Here is a 12,039-nt window from a genome sequence, read left to right as displayed (position 1 = left end):
TATTATTACTTGTACCATTATTATTATTTGTACCACTGTAAAATGCAGTGGTACATTTATTTAGAGCAATCTTTAGATCAACAGAAATGGAGATAGATCTGTTTTTGGAAATGGATTTTTTAAAATCAGTATGGCACATTGAGGTAAAAAATGAAGGGAGCTAATATTTGTCATCTGTCTATTAGGTTCAAGATACTTTTAATCTTCACAACCACGCTTTGAGGAAGGCACTATTTTTAGTCCCACTTTCCAGATGAGGAAACTGTAGAAAGATTAAATAACTTTCCTGAGATCACATATCAACAAAATGGCAGAGCAAGGATTCAAACACAAGTTTATCCAATTCCAAATCTAAGATTCTTTCCACTATATCATTTTGCCCTCTAGCACTGAATGAGTTAACCCAGACCACGAGAAAACAGAGGACAAACCTCAATCCTGTCTATCCAGCCCCAGGCCCCAGGGAAAGTGCCGAGTTGCTCTTTCTCTCTCCATGGGCCAGAGGTGCAGAGGGAGGGATTTGCCAGCTCTGAGCCCCACTCCAGGGAAAGGGCAAGTGATTGTGAGGCTTGGGGCCAGGCTGAAAAGGCAGCCGTGTCCCGGGAAAGATGCCCCGGCTCACTTTGGCCTCAGTGGGAGCCAGGCCTGCTCTTCTTCCAGTCCCTCTGCAGCCTGATGCCACTACCCCCAGGCCTCCAACAAGGGCAAGGAGGCCTGCTCCTCCCTGATGCATCTGGGGAAGCACTTCCTGCCTGCTGGGCTGGTTCAGCTCTGTGCCAGGAGCCCAGCTGAGCTGGTGACCTCTCTCTTGACAGCTTTAGCCACCTGTGTGGGTGGTCTGGTCCTGGACCTGCCTGATAGCAGGGGACTGGCCTTGGCGAGTCTCTGAAGGCCCTTCTAGCACAGCGAGTCAGGGCCCCATGGCCCTGGGAACAGGCAGCCTTGCTGAGACCATAGATATTAGCCCAGGAGGCAGCTACGCAAGATGGTGCAGCCAGAACAGAGGGGCACGGTCTATATTGCTTCTCCTTATGCATAATGGATCATAATTAGAATACTTGGAATGTATGCGGGGCCTGCTTTCCAGAAGCTCAAAGCCCAATAGAGTACTTTAGTTTCTCAGTCAGTCTCTCACACACCGAGGCACACACACACACTTTAAAGAGCAGGCCAAAAAGTGTTATAAATAAAACTCTAGAACATGAGTGGGAGGAATAAACAGGAAAATTTCACTGTAAGAGATGAAAATGCACCAACCCCTTGCAGGATGGCTTCACTCTGACAACCCACAATTGTGCTATTAATCAGAAACTGGGCTAGATATATTGTTGCTTTGCTCAGGCTTTTTCTTCTTCTCCCTGTCAATACATGTTTAAGATGGTATAAATACTGTTGGCTTCCAGGGTAAGGCTAACAGAAAGAAGACAGTCTTCATTGGTACAGTAAGAGCCCATAAGCTGATGGGTCACACTTACGTTGCCCAGCATCCCGTCCTTCCAGCCAGATAGGGCTCCATGCTGTTAACCTCATAGGTTCTGCTCACATGCTCCCCCATACCTCTGTTTCCACTCTTCTCGCAAGCTGAAATGTCTCCATTCTCTCCCCCTGCCCATGCCCAAATGCTCCTCATCCTCTAGGTTTTGTTCAAGGCATTCTGTTTATCTGACATGCCCTCTGCCTCCTCCTATCCCTTTGAGGTCTCTCCACTGTGGATATCTCTCCTTGCCTGGACCCACTCCCAGCAGGCCCAGTGATCTCATCCCTCCTCTGATCATGAGGACCACCGGCTATCTGGATCTTCACATGCTGTCTGCCTTGCGAGTTAATGTTTTTGTTCCTATCAACAGTGAGTGCTCCTGGAGGACAGGCCAGGTCTGTGGTTCATTCCCTGTTCATAATACGTGGTTAACACGTAACTCTTTACAAAACTTTAAAACTAGAGGAGTTGCCCAGGAGGTGGTCCTTGTTTTGATGACTTTAATCAAAGCATAATTTACTAAATGGCAGCATACATGATTCATAACTCCTGTGACAATTCCTCTGTCAGTTCATTCTTCTCTTACTCCTCTCTTTCCTCCACATAACCTCTCCCCGCTCCCGTTTGTGACTTAGTGTTTGTGATGGGCTAATAATTCCTATTTTTCAGGCCAAGGTCTTATTTTCTGAAATAATGCAGGAGCCAGCTCCATATCTCTAGACCTTCTTTCAGTTCTTATACTCTACAAGTCCAGGGTACACACACACACAGGTTGCTAGGAAAGAGAGAGACTTTTTCGTTGGGCCTCCACAAATTAGAAATAAAAAAGCCCATGGGACAAGATTGGCTCTAGAAGGCTCAGAAGAACTCTTAGTGAATCTGCTAAATAATATTTTTGTCTGCTGTTTGTAAATGTGACTCACTTTGAAACCATCTGTCATGCAGTCCTTTGGAGAGAGCTGAGAAGTATTTAAATCTGTGAAAATGAGTATATTTTTGTATACAGCAAAGCAGTGTTTTAATAGGTCCCTGCTGCATGTTGTCCAGTGCATTCTTTGAAATATGATTTTATCCAATTGTCAACTAACATTTAAACTGGAATTCAGAGAAGGGACGTGACAATGAATGGAGATGCTGCAATGCAGGTTGTAGCAGTGTTTCTTCAATGGCCTGGGGCAGTGTTGAAGCTTTTGCCCCTTTTCCTTCAGTTTAGGGAAGCAGCCATTCTCCAGGTTGGGGGGCGGGGACTGTGGCCAGCTGCTCCTCATTTGCTAGTAAAGGGCTAGCTGTGTGCAGCCAGAATTGGGCTTCGCTGACAGCTCAGCACTTCAACCTTTGTAACATTTCTGTTTTCACTGCTGCTCTTGGTCCCTGTGGGTAATATCCTGACTTAGCAGTGCCCAAGACATCTAAATTACTGGAAGCAGCAGCAGCAGCTGTTGCAGTAAGAAATTTGAAAATCATTGAAAAGGCTTCCTCCTGCTGAGTGGAGAAGGTAGACACAAAGGAAAACTCCTTTCTCCAAACACCTGTAAGACTAATTACTGGTATTTCACACAAGCTGTGGTGGGTCATGAATTGTCTCTTGGGGGACATGTCTTGTTTGCCCAGCAAAATTGTAAGTTTCTTGAGGGCCAGGATCTTGTCTAGGGCAAAAATCAAGGGTCACAGCTGGAAGAAAGTCCAGAGCTCAAATATCAGACAGGAGAAAACTGGAGTCAAGAAAATGGTAAGTGGCAGAGTTAGGACTCAATCAGAGGCCTCTGGATGCACAGCCCAATGACTTCTCGCCATGCCATGCTCCAAGATCTGCCAAAGACAGACTACTCAACTCGCGCCCCACAGAGGGCAAGGGGATAGAAACTTCTCTCATAATACCTGGACATAATCTATGATAAAGAAAGTACCCAAAAGAATTGGCAACTGGTACTCAAATACATATGTACACATGTTCATAGCAGCGTTATTGACAATAGCTAAAAGGTGGGAACAACCCTAAGATCCATCACAGGATGAATGGATTAACCAATTGTGGTATATACACACAATGAATATCCTTATAACGAATTATTTATGCATCTCCTTGGTTATTTCCTTATGATAAATTCCTGGGCACACAATAAATGTAAACAACCCAAATGTCCATCAATCGATAAATGGATAAATAAAATGAGTATATCCATCCAATGGACTATTATTCAGCCATAAAAAGGAATAAAGTATTGATACATGCTACAACATGGCTGAACCTCAAAAACATTATGCTAAATGAATTGAGCCAGACACAAAAGGACCAGTATTGTAGGATTCTGCTTACATGACATGTCCAGACTAGGCAAATTTATAGAGACAGGAAGTAGATTAGAGGTTACCAGGGGCTGGTAGGAGGGGGAAATGGGGGAGTTATTGCTTAATGGGTACAGAGTTTCTTTTTGGGGTGATGAAAATTTTTGGACCTAATTAGTGGTAGTAGTTGTACAACATTGTGAATGTACCAAATGCTACTCAATTGTTCACTTTAAAATAGTTAATTTTATGTTATGTGGATTTCAACTCCATTGAAAAAAAAGGAGAGAAAGCATTTCAGCATCTTAGCTGATGGGTCTAGGCCATGAGTGACTGCTGGCTGCCCCGACACCAAACAGGTCTCACTAGGATTGGAATGGTGTTGTGCAGCAAGCATGATGGTCAAGAGCACAGGCTTTTGTATAAGAATCAGGCACAACTCCCAGCTCCGCCACTGACCATCTGGGTGCCCTTGGGCAAGTGATTTAATCTTCCTGAGCCTCATCTGTGTTTCCTCATCTGTGAAATGGGGATGTCTTTAGAACCTACCTCGTGGAGTTGCCACAAAGATTAAATGACACACAGCCAGTGCTCAAAAGGTGATAAACATTTTTAGGGAAGGTGCATAGATGAGAAGAGCTCAATAAATAGTAGCTATTATCTCAGGTAGGGCAGCAACCTCTTACAACAGCCAGAAAGAAACAACAAAGGAGCCAAGTGAGTATTGGGCCTTTAAAGTGCAATATCTAACAGTATTCAGCTCAGAGTAGGTGACCATCTCATCCTGTTACCTTTAAGCAGTGTGACAACCAGACACCTGGCTTCTCCTGACTAATAAAAATGGGCTATGCCCCTCAACAGAATTTGTAGCTTCTACTCTTGACTTTCCTCCCTAGTTTCTAACCGAGTTTTGCACTTTAGTAGTTTCTACCTGGTTTTCCACTTTGGGTTCCATAGCTGGTAATGCCTCCAGTTTGGCCCCGTGATGCGTGTGTACATAGTCACTTCTCATTCTTCATCCTCAGCTCTCCCTCCAGGGCTTGGTTGCATTCACTCTTCCAGCTCTTCTAGCTTCTGAGCATCCTGCGCAGGCCTGGATAACTCAGCACCGCATTTTAATCATCACCCATACCCAGGCCCACCTGAGGGCCTCCAAGTGACAGATTTGGAGTGTTGGCTTGGTAAATGTTTGAGGATAACGCAAGAAGAAAGCAGACTTTTGTTTAAGTGAGAGCTGAGATGTGATGTAAGTAAAAGACAGGAAACATTAAGGAGGAAAGAAAAATGGGAGCTTCTCTCCACCAGTGATGTTCATTTAAAAAATATGTTTATTATTTTTGAGACTGTAAAAGCCACATATATTTACTGTAAAATACAGAAAAGTCTCCAAATTTTATACATATATATACACACACGTATATGTATATATGAGGATGCATACATACATAAGCATACATACATGTACTTGTGTGTATATACTATCCCTAACCCGTCCACTGAAAAAAATCATAGTTGTGGTTTGGTGTATCCCCCTTTTGTATAACATATATACAGTAACTTGCGTAAATCTGAAGTGTATAGCCTGATGAATTTTTATATATGTACACACTCACATAACCACCACCTGGATCAAGATATAGAACATTCTGGCACCCCAGGAGGTTTTCTCAAATTCCTTTATTCATAGTAACTAAAATATTGACCAAAACCAGCAAATTTTCACAATCATATCCTTTGTACATATTTATTAAAGGTAGACAAACTCATACGAATCCATAATTTAAAGGAAATAAAGTTAGGGGTCATAGAAATCAGACTAGATTATTTAAAATCGAAGTTTGACTTACGAAAACAAGTTTTTCTTGATACATTTTTCAGATGCCTGCTCACCTTGACCCTGAGAAGTTAAGGAAAGAAAAGCAGGGTTCTCTTGGAGGTGGTGGAAGTGGAAGAGTGGGGAAGAGCCCCTTCCTCATTTCTGCTAACTTCTGCGCATCCTCCCCTTCCCGTCAAGCCCCGCGCATGCTGCAGTAGAGCACTGTGCGCTCCGAGAATTAAGACAATGTCGGTTAGAGTCATCGAAAGTCAGTCTGGGTAAGGGAAGCTTGTATATGTCAGCAGAGAGGGACATGGGAAAGGCCAAGCCCCCTGCGCTGTGTGTGCAGCCTGGATTCAGCTAGATGCTTGGAACGTCTGTCCAGGTTTAATAGTTTCTTTGCTTATTTGAATGCATTATTGTTATAGTAGCAGTTCCGTAGACGTCACCTATCAGTGGTTAGAAAATGACAAATGTCAAACTATGTCTGACCCTGACTCTCCTCAACTCTTTTTATTCGTGGTATCTCTTTGGAATAAAAATGCCTACTCCCTGCTGGGTCTCCTTAAAAATGCACATTGTCTCTTCACATAAAGGCAGGGATGACGGTGCTATGGAAAAAGGACATGAAAAAGAAGAAGAGGAGGAAGACAAGAAAAAAGAAGAAAAGGAATTCATTCCGACTTCTCAGGTTTGAAGTGCAAGTCCAAAAACCTGTCGGGCTAAATTGGCACTTCATTAAGAACTTTCTTGTGTCGTTTAAAAATATTCTGTCACTTTCTAACTGGGCCTTGGTTTTGTAGCTCAGTTTCCTGATCCTCACAGAGGAGGAACAGGTTTCATAATGTTCAGGGCCAGAGTTGGGGAGGGTGCCCTTCAGCTGCTTGAAGCCCTGTGAGCGTGAAGCTGCCACCAGATAGCTTGTGTGTTTTTTCAAACAAGGCAGAGAATGAACATAAAATGCAATATACAGTATGACCTGCCATGAGGTGTCTTTTGCAATCGTGAGCCACAATGTGCCTGATACCTAGGAGCCCTTGTTCTCAGGTAAAATCCTGAGTAGAAGCAGCAAGGTTGCAGGCCACCATTACTACTGTTACCGCTCTAGTCAGAACCTATGTTTTGCCTCTGATAGTCTTTCACACGCTTGAAATTTCAAACAAAAAAAGGAAAGGTCAAGTTTGAAGTGGATTGACTAGACAAATGCCAAGGTCCCTTCAGAGCTCATGTTCTAGTAGCCTCTGCTAGGACAATGCTGGGTTTGCCGCCCCCACCCTGGCTTTTTGCCTGTGTGATTTTCTCATCAGCTAGTTGAGATGTGGAAGAGAAATAAAAACATTTTTGAAAAAATGAATGTTCCAGAAGAGCCTTCACAATCTAAGTGCCAAACACAAAATTTCACTGTTTTAATTTAATCAAAAGGATAGGAAAAATAATTTTCTTTCCATGAATAAAGCATTTATGTCCAGTGGACAAAGTGGAGAAGGCACTCTCTCCCAATTATAATGAAATGCACATTTTACATCTAAAGCTGTAGGTCAAATTATGTGCAACAAGCTTGAGTAATGAATATCTATGGCAACCGTTTTGCCATCACATGGAAGTGTACTCACTGAAAAGTGGTTCTTTTTTTCAGTAATTAGAAATGTTCTTTATAAATCAGACTATAAATAAAAGCTTAGGTGTACAGGAGACTAACCAGCTCTCTTCCCATACTGCCTTTGGTTTTTGTTCTCCTATCAACATGAGACATGAATTCTAATTTTTGCAAAAGCTACATACTTCATGACACCTTTGCCCCAGTAGTAAAGTATGAGAAAGTCTCAATACCTGTAGATATGTGATTATTGCATAAGAATGTCCATGTTACCCTTCGGGCCCTGGTCACCTCATCAGGAAAATGGGGATAATAAGAAACGCTTTCCCTGTAGTGAGAGAGCCATATTGTATGAAAGTAACTCAGGTTCCTCTCTGTTCTACAACTTGTATAATTCCATGCTGATTATGGACCAATACACATGTAATTCATGTAACCCAATACAAAATTATTGGACCAATATACTATCATACGAAATAGCATTTCAATGCTGGCAGGGCTGGGTCTGAGCAAATTGTGAAGTAGATGGAATTTATAATAACCATAACAACAATAGCATTAGCTAATATTTATTTATTTATTTATATTTTTATTTATTTGTTAATTTATTTTTGAGGAAGATTAGCCCTGAGCTAACATCTGCTGCCAATCCTCCTCTTTTTTTGCTGAGGAAGACTGGCCCTGAGCTAACATCTGTGCCCATCTTCCTCTACTTTATATGTGGGACGCCTGCCACAGCATGGCTTGCTGAGTGCTTCCATGTCCACACCTGGGATCCGAACCGGTGAACCCTGGGCTGCCGAAGCGGAACCTGCGAACTTAACTGCTGTGCCATGGGGCCCGCCCGTAGCTAATATTTATCGAGCCCCAATTTTTAGGCTCCATGAGAGAAGGGATATTGTTTTATTCATAACTATATTCCCAAAGCCTCAAAGAGTGTTGATCCTCAATAAATACTTGCTGAATGAAGGAATGAGTGAATAGATAAATAAGTGAATGCTTTGTACCAGGCAGTATGCTAAGTGCTCTCCAACTACTTCAGTCTCTATGTATTTTCTCCCTCGTGCCTGATGCTAAGGGCACAAAAAGGAATTCGCCATGTACGGGGCCAAGAAGAATGCTTTTCATCTATCTTCTCTGGTAATCCTCACAGTGTAGGCATGTCACATGAGAAAAGGGAGGCTCAGGGAGGGTAAGTTACTTATCTAAGGACACAAGGCAGTAAAAGGCAGAGTCGGGATTCAATTCTCGGTCTGCCTGACCCCACTGCCTAGCCTCTCCACTGGGAAACAGTGTCTTTCTTCTTTCTGTCTGTCTTTATTTTCTGCTCTTCATACAGAATCCCTGGATGAAGAAATGTTGGGCCTCCATCACTTTGTTGAGAAGACTGCAGTGGCCTAACTGGCCTCTTTTCAAGTCCATTTGATGCCTTCTCACGTCCCCAGATCATCCTTTCTAATGTATTACTTTCATCTTTTCACTCTCTGCTGATCAATCTTCAGTGTTGATAGGATCAAGATGGCACTGCCATCCCAGGTTAATGTGCCCCCATTATCTGGCACCTTATTTCATGATAGTCTCCCAGATGAACCTGTACTCAGTCAAGTGTCTTCACTGGCTTCCACTAGCCTCATACATTCCCACTCCTTCTCTCTGCCTTAGTGAGTCCTCCCCATCCTTCACATCCCAAAGAAAGTCCCACCTTTTCCACTCCTTTACCCATCAGCCTTGCACCGTCTTTGAAGTTTTCCTGGGCATGTTTTGGGCTCGGGGCATAGTGAGAAGTGTCTGTGTCATTGAACGTGGACTCAGAGGGCTTCAATTTAAGACTCTGAACCAGTCTCCTCACCCATAAATTATGGAAAATAACACATACTTCACAGATAATACATGTGGAAGCAATTCCTAAACTCTGCAGTACTAAACAAATATCAGTTATTATTGTGAGATTGTCTCCCCATGGAAGACTTTTTAACCAAGGACTGCGACACTTGCAAATGATGCTATAGGAAGACTGATTTTGTGACAGACCTGGGGTGAATGGATGGAGAGAGAAGTTGGAGGCCAGAAGACCTGCTAGGTTGGCTCGACAGTCCAGACAAGAGGTAACGCAATCATGACAAGGACTGACGGTTGTGAAGTAGAAAGGAGGACTCGATCGGTCCAGGTGATTAATGAAGAGAGAGGGTAGTGTGGCAACTATGGCCCTGGGAATACAGGGGACAACACTGGCACAAACAGGACGTATGGTGGCTGGGTACTTGGAGCTCGTGGTTGAAGCTGTAGACACTGTTGAGCTGTCTGAGGAAGAAGGGACGATAAGGCAAACTCAAGCCATGAGAGAAAGAATACGAAGGGAGGTATGGAATTAGGAGACAGGAACAGACTACCCACATCAGCTCCTTCCAAGTGGCTGATCCTTCAATTACTGGTACTTCTATAACAATTTCCAGAAGGACAAAGAGAAGACTGGCAACTATGAAACAAAGAGTAAACTGGAATGACTGTCCTGGGGGACAGGCACTGCCTTGTGTTATCTTTGCCAGTATCTTTCTCCATGTCCATATGGATCCTACTTCCCCAAGCAGGTTGTCAGATCCTCAAAGCCCTCTGGTCATTCAAGTTTCTAGGGCCTTCACAGAACCAACCTTTGTACATAGCAAGTGGTCAGAAAAACTTCTTGCTTGGTTGTTTGAAAAGGAGAGGGATGGGGTGAGAGAGAAAGCATGACTTCTGCTGAGGGGCAAGTGTGGTAGTCATTTTGGGTAGATAGTACTTTCGAGCCCTAGGAGCAGGAGCCATTAGCTCTGCTTGGGGGAATCCAGGAAGGTTTTCCAGAAGAGGTGAGACCTCAGCTGAGTCTTGAAGGATGAGCATGAAGGAGTTGTCCAAGGAATGGAGGGGAATGAAAACGTATGCCTAGCAGGAGCCGGGTACAGGTGCAAGGAAGTCCATGGCATGATGGAGAATGATGACGTATTCTTGTGGAGCCAAACACAAGATACATGGTTGGGAAGGGCCTGTAAGAAAGCTGGTAGTGTAGACTGTGGCCAGATAACAAAGATCTAAATCTGTTGAACGACTTGGGAATTGACCTGGAAAGCAATGGGGTACCACAGGAGAGGGAGACAGGGTTAAATAGGGGAGGGACATTGTTCAGGTGATGTTCACTCTGGTGGCTATGGGAGGGATGGACTGGGTGAGGGGAGAGACTAGAGGGCTGCAGGCCAACCACCTATCTTAAGGGAGGAAGTCACCTTCTACCCCCACCCCCATATTTGGCAACCAAGGTAGCTTGCCAGAAGGCGAAGAGCAGTGCCTCGAAAGCTGAGAGAGTGCAGCTGACTCAACTAGTTCTTGGCTTGGAGGACAGCAGCAGTGAGTGCATACTTTGCTCCCTCTGCCCACCAGTGAATGTACCCTCATGCTGCATCACGAGAAAGGCCTCACCTGGGAAACCAAGTATACCACAAATACATCCTACCCAAGCAAGCTTTGCATATAGGTCTTACCCAGGACCTTAAACTGTAAACTCCTTTTGGCTTGTTCATCTTCCCTCTCTCTACGCTGAGCAGCATCTGACACATAGTAAGTGCTCAATGAACATTTATTAATCTGAAACAAGGACACTTCTACAAGGTCACATTCACTGCTGACCCTAAATGAGACCCAGAATACTGTGTTTTCTAACAAAAAAATTGCATCGGATTTAGTCAGAGGTCTTAAATGTTTTAGTCTTGGTTCAGCTACTTAAGAGCTCTGTGGCTGTGGACAAGCCACATAACCTCACTGAGACTCAGTGTGCTTATCTATTTTTAAAAAAACTAAAATTTTCTGAGTATGAGAGCGTACCTGGAAGCGCTTGACAAGCTGTAAAGTACTCTATGACCAAAAGTGTTATATCCGTAAAATGGAATACTATTCAGCCCTAGAAAGGAAGTACTGATACATGCTACCACATGGACGGATCTTAAAACCATGATGCTAAGTGAAAGAAGCCAGACACAAAAGGTCAGATATTGCATGATTCTATCTATACGAAATGTCCAGAACAGGCAAATCTATAGAGACAGAAAGCAGGTTAGTGATCTCCAGCGGCTGAGGGGAAAAGGGCTTTGATTGCTTAATGGGTACGGGGTTTCCTTTTGGGATGATGAACATATTCTGGAACTAAGTGGTGACGGTTGTACACCATTGTGAATGTACCAAATGCCAGTGAATTGTACACTTTAAAATGGTTAAAATGGTAAACTTTACGTTTGTGTATTTCACCACAATTTAAAAAAAGCCAAAAAAAGTGCTATGTGAGAGTTAATCATCCTGAGAAGTTGTTGATTCTTGCATTCTACATGCAGCCCCCAATCTACTTTTTGGCATTGGGAGAATTTACAGAGTAGGGTCATCTCCACCAAGGAGCCTCTTTCGAAGGGAAGAGCTGGAGTAGGGGTGGGGAAGGGAAGGAGGCGCTACTGGCGTCTGAAAAGGGAAGCTGGATGGTATTTGTTTCGTAGATTGCCAGTTGTTCACCCTGTTTGTATTTAAATGAAAGGAGGCTTTGAAGTGGGAGCCGCCTCTGAACAGGGCTTGGGGTTCCTGCCTTGTGTGGTAAAGTTCAGACTTGTCCAGATCCGTTTCTAGCCAGAGGTTACTGTTTCTTGTGGAAAAGGCTCAAGTTTTGGTTAATAATACATGAACAGGAAGAGCAGGAGTAAATTGGGGGGCAAGGAACGAGTTCCCCCTGGACTTGGTGTGAAAAGAAGCTTTCCGATTTGGGCTTCATGTCTTGGGAGTACCTTTTTCTTATGGTCACTGGATTTCATTTCACTATTAATGTTGGTTGCATCTCAGATCATATTCTCTCTG

The sequence above is a fragment of the Equus asinus genome, chromosome X (genome assembly GCF_041296235.1).
Source record: "Equus asinus isolate D_3611 breed Donkey chromosome X, EquAss-T2T_v2, whole genome shotgun sequence".
Classification (NCBI taxonomy): Eukaryota; Metazoa; Chordata; class Mammalia; order Perissodactyla; family Equidae; genus Equus; species Equus asinus.
This window is presented reverse-complemented; position numbering follows the sequence as displayed.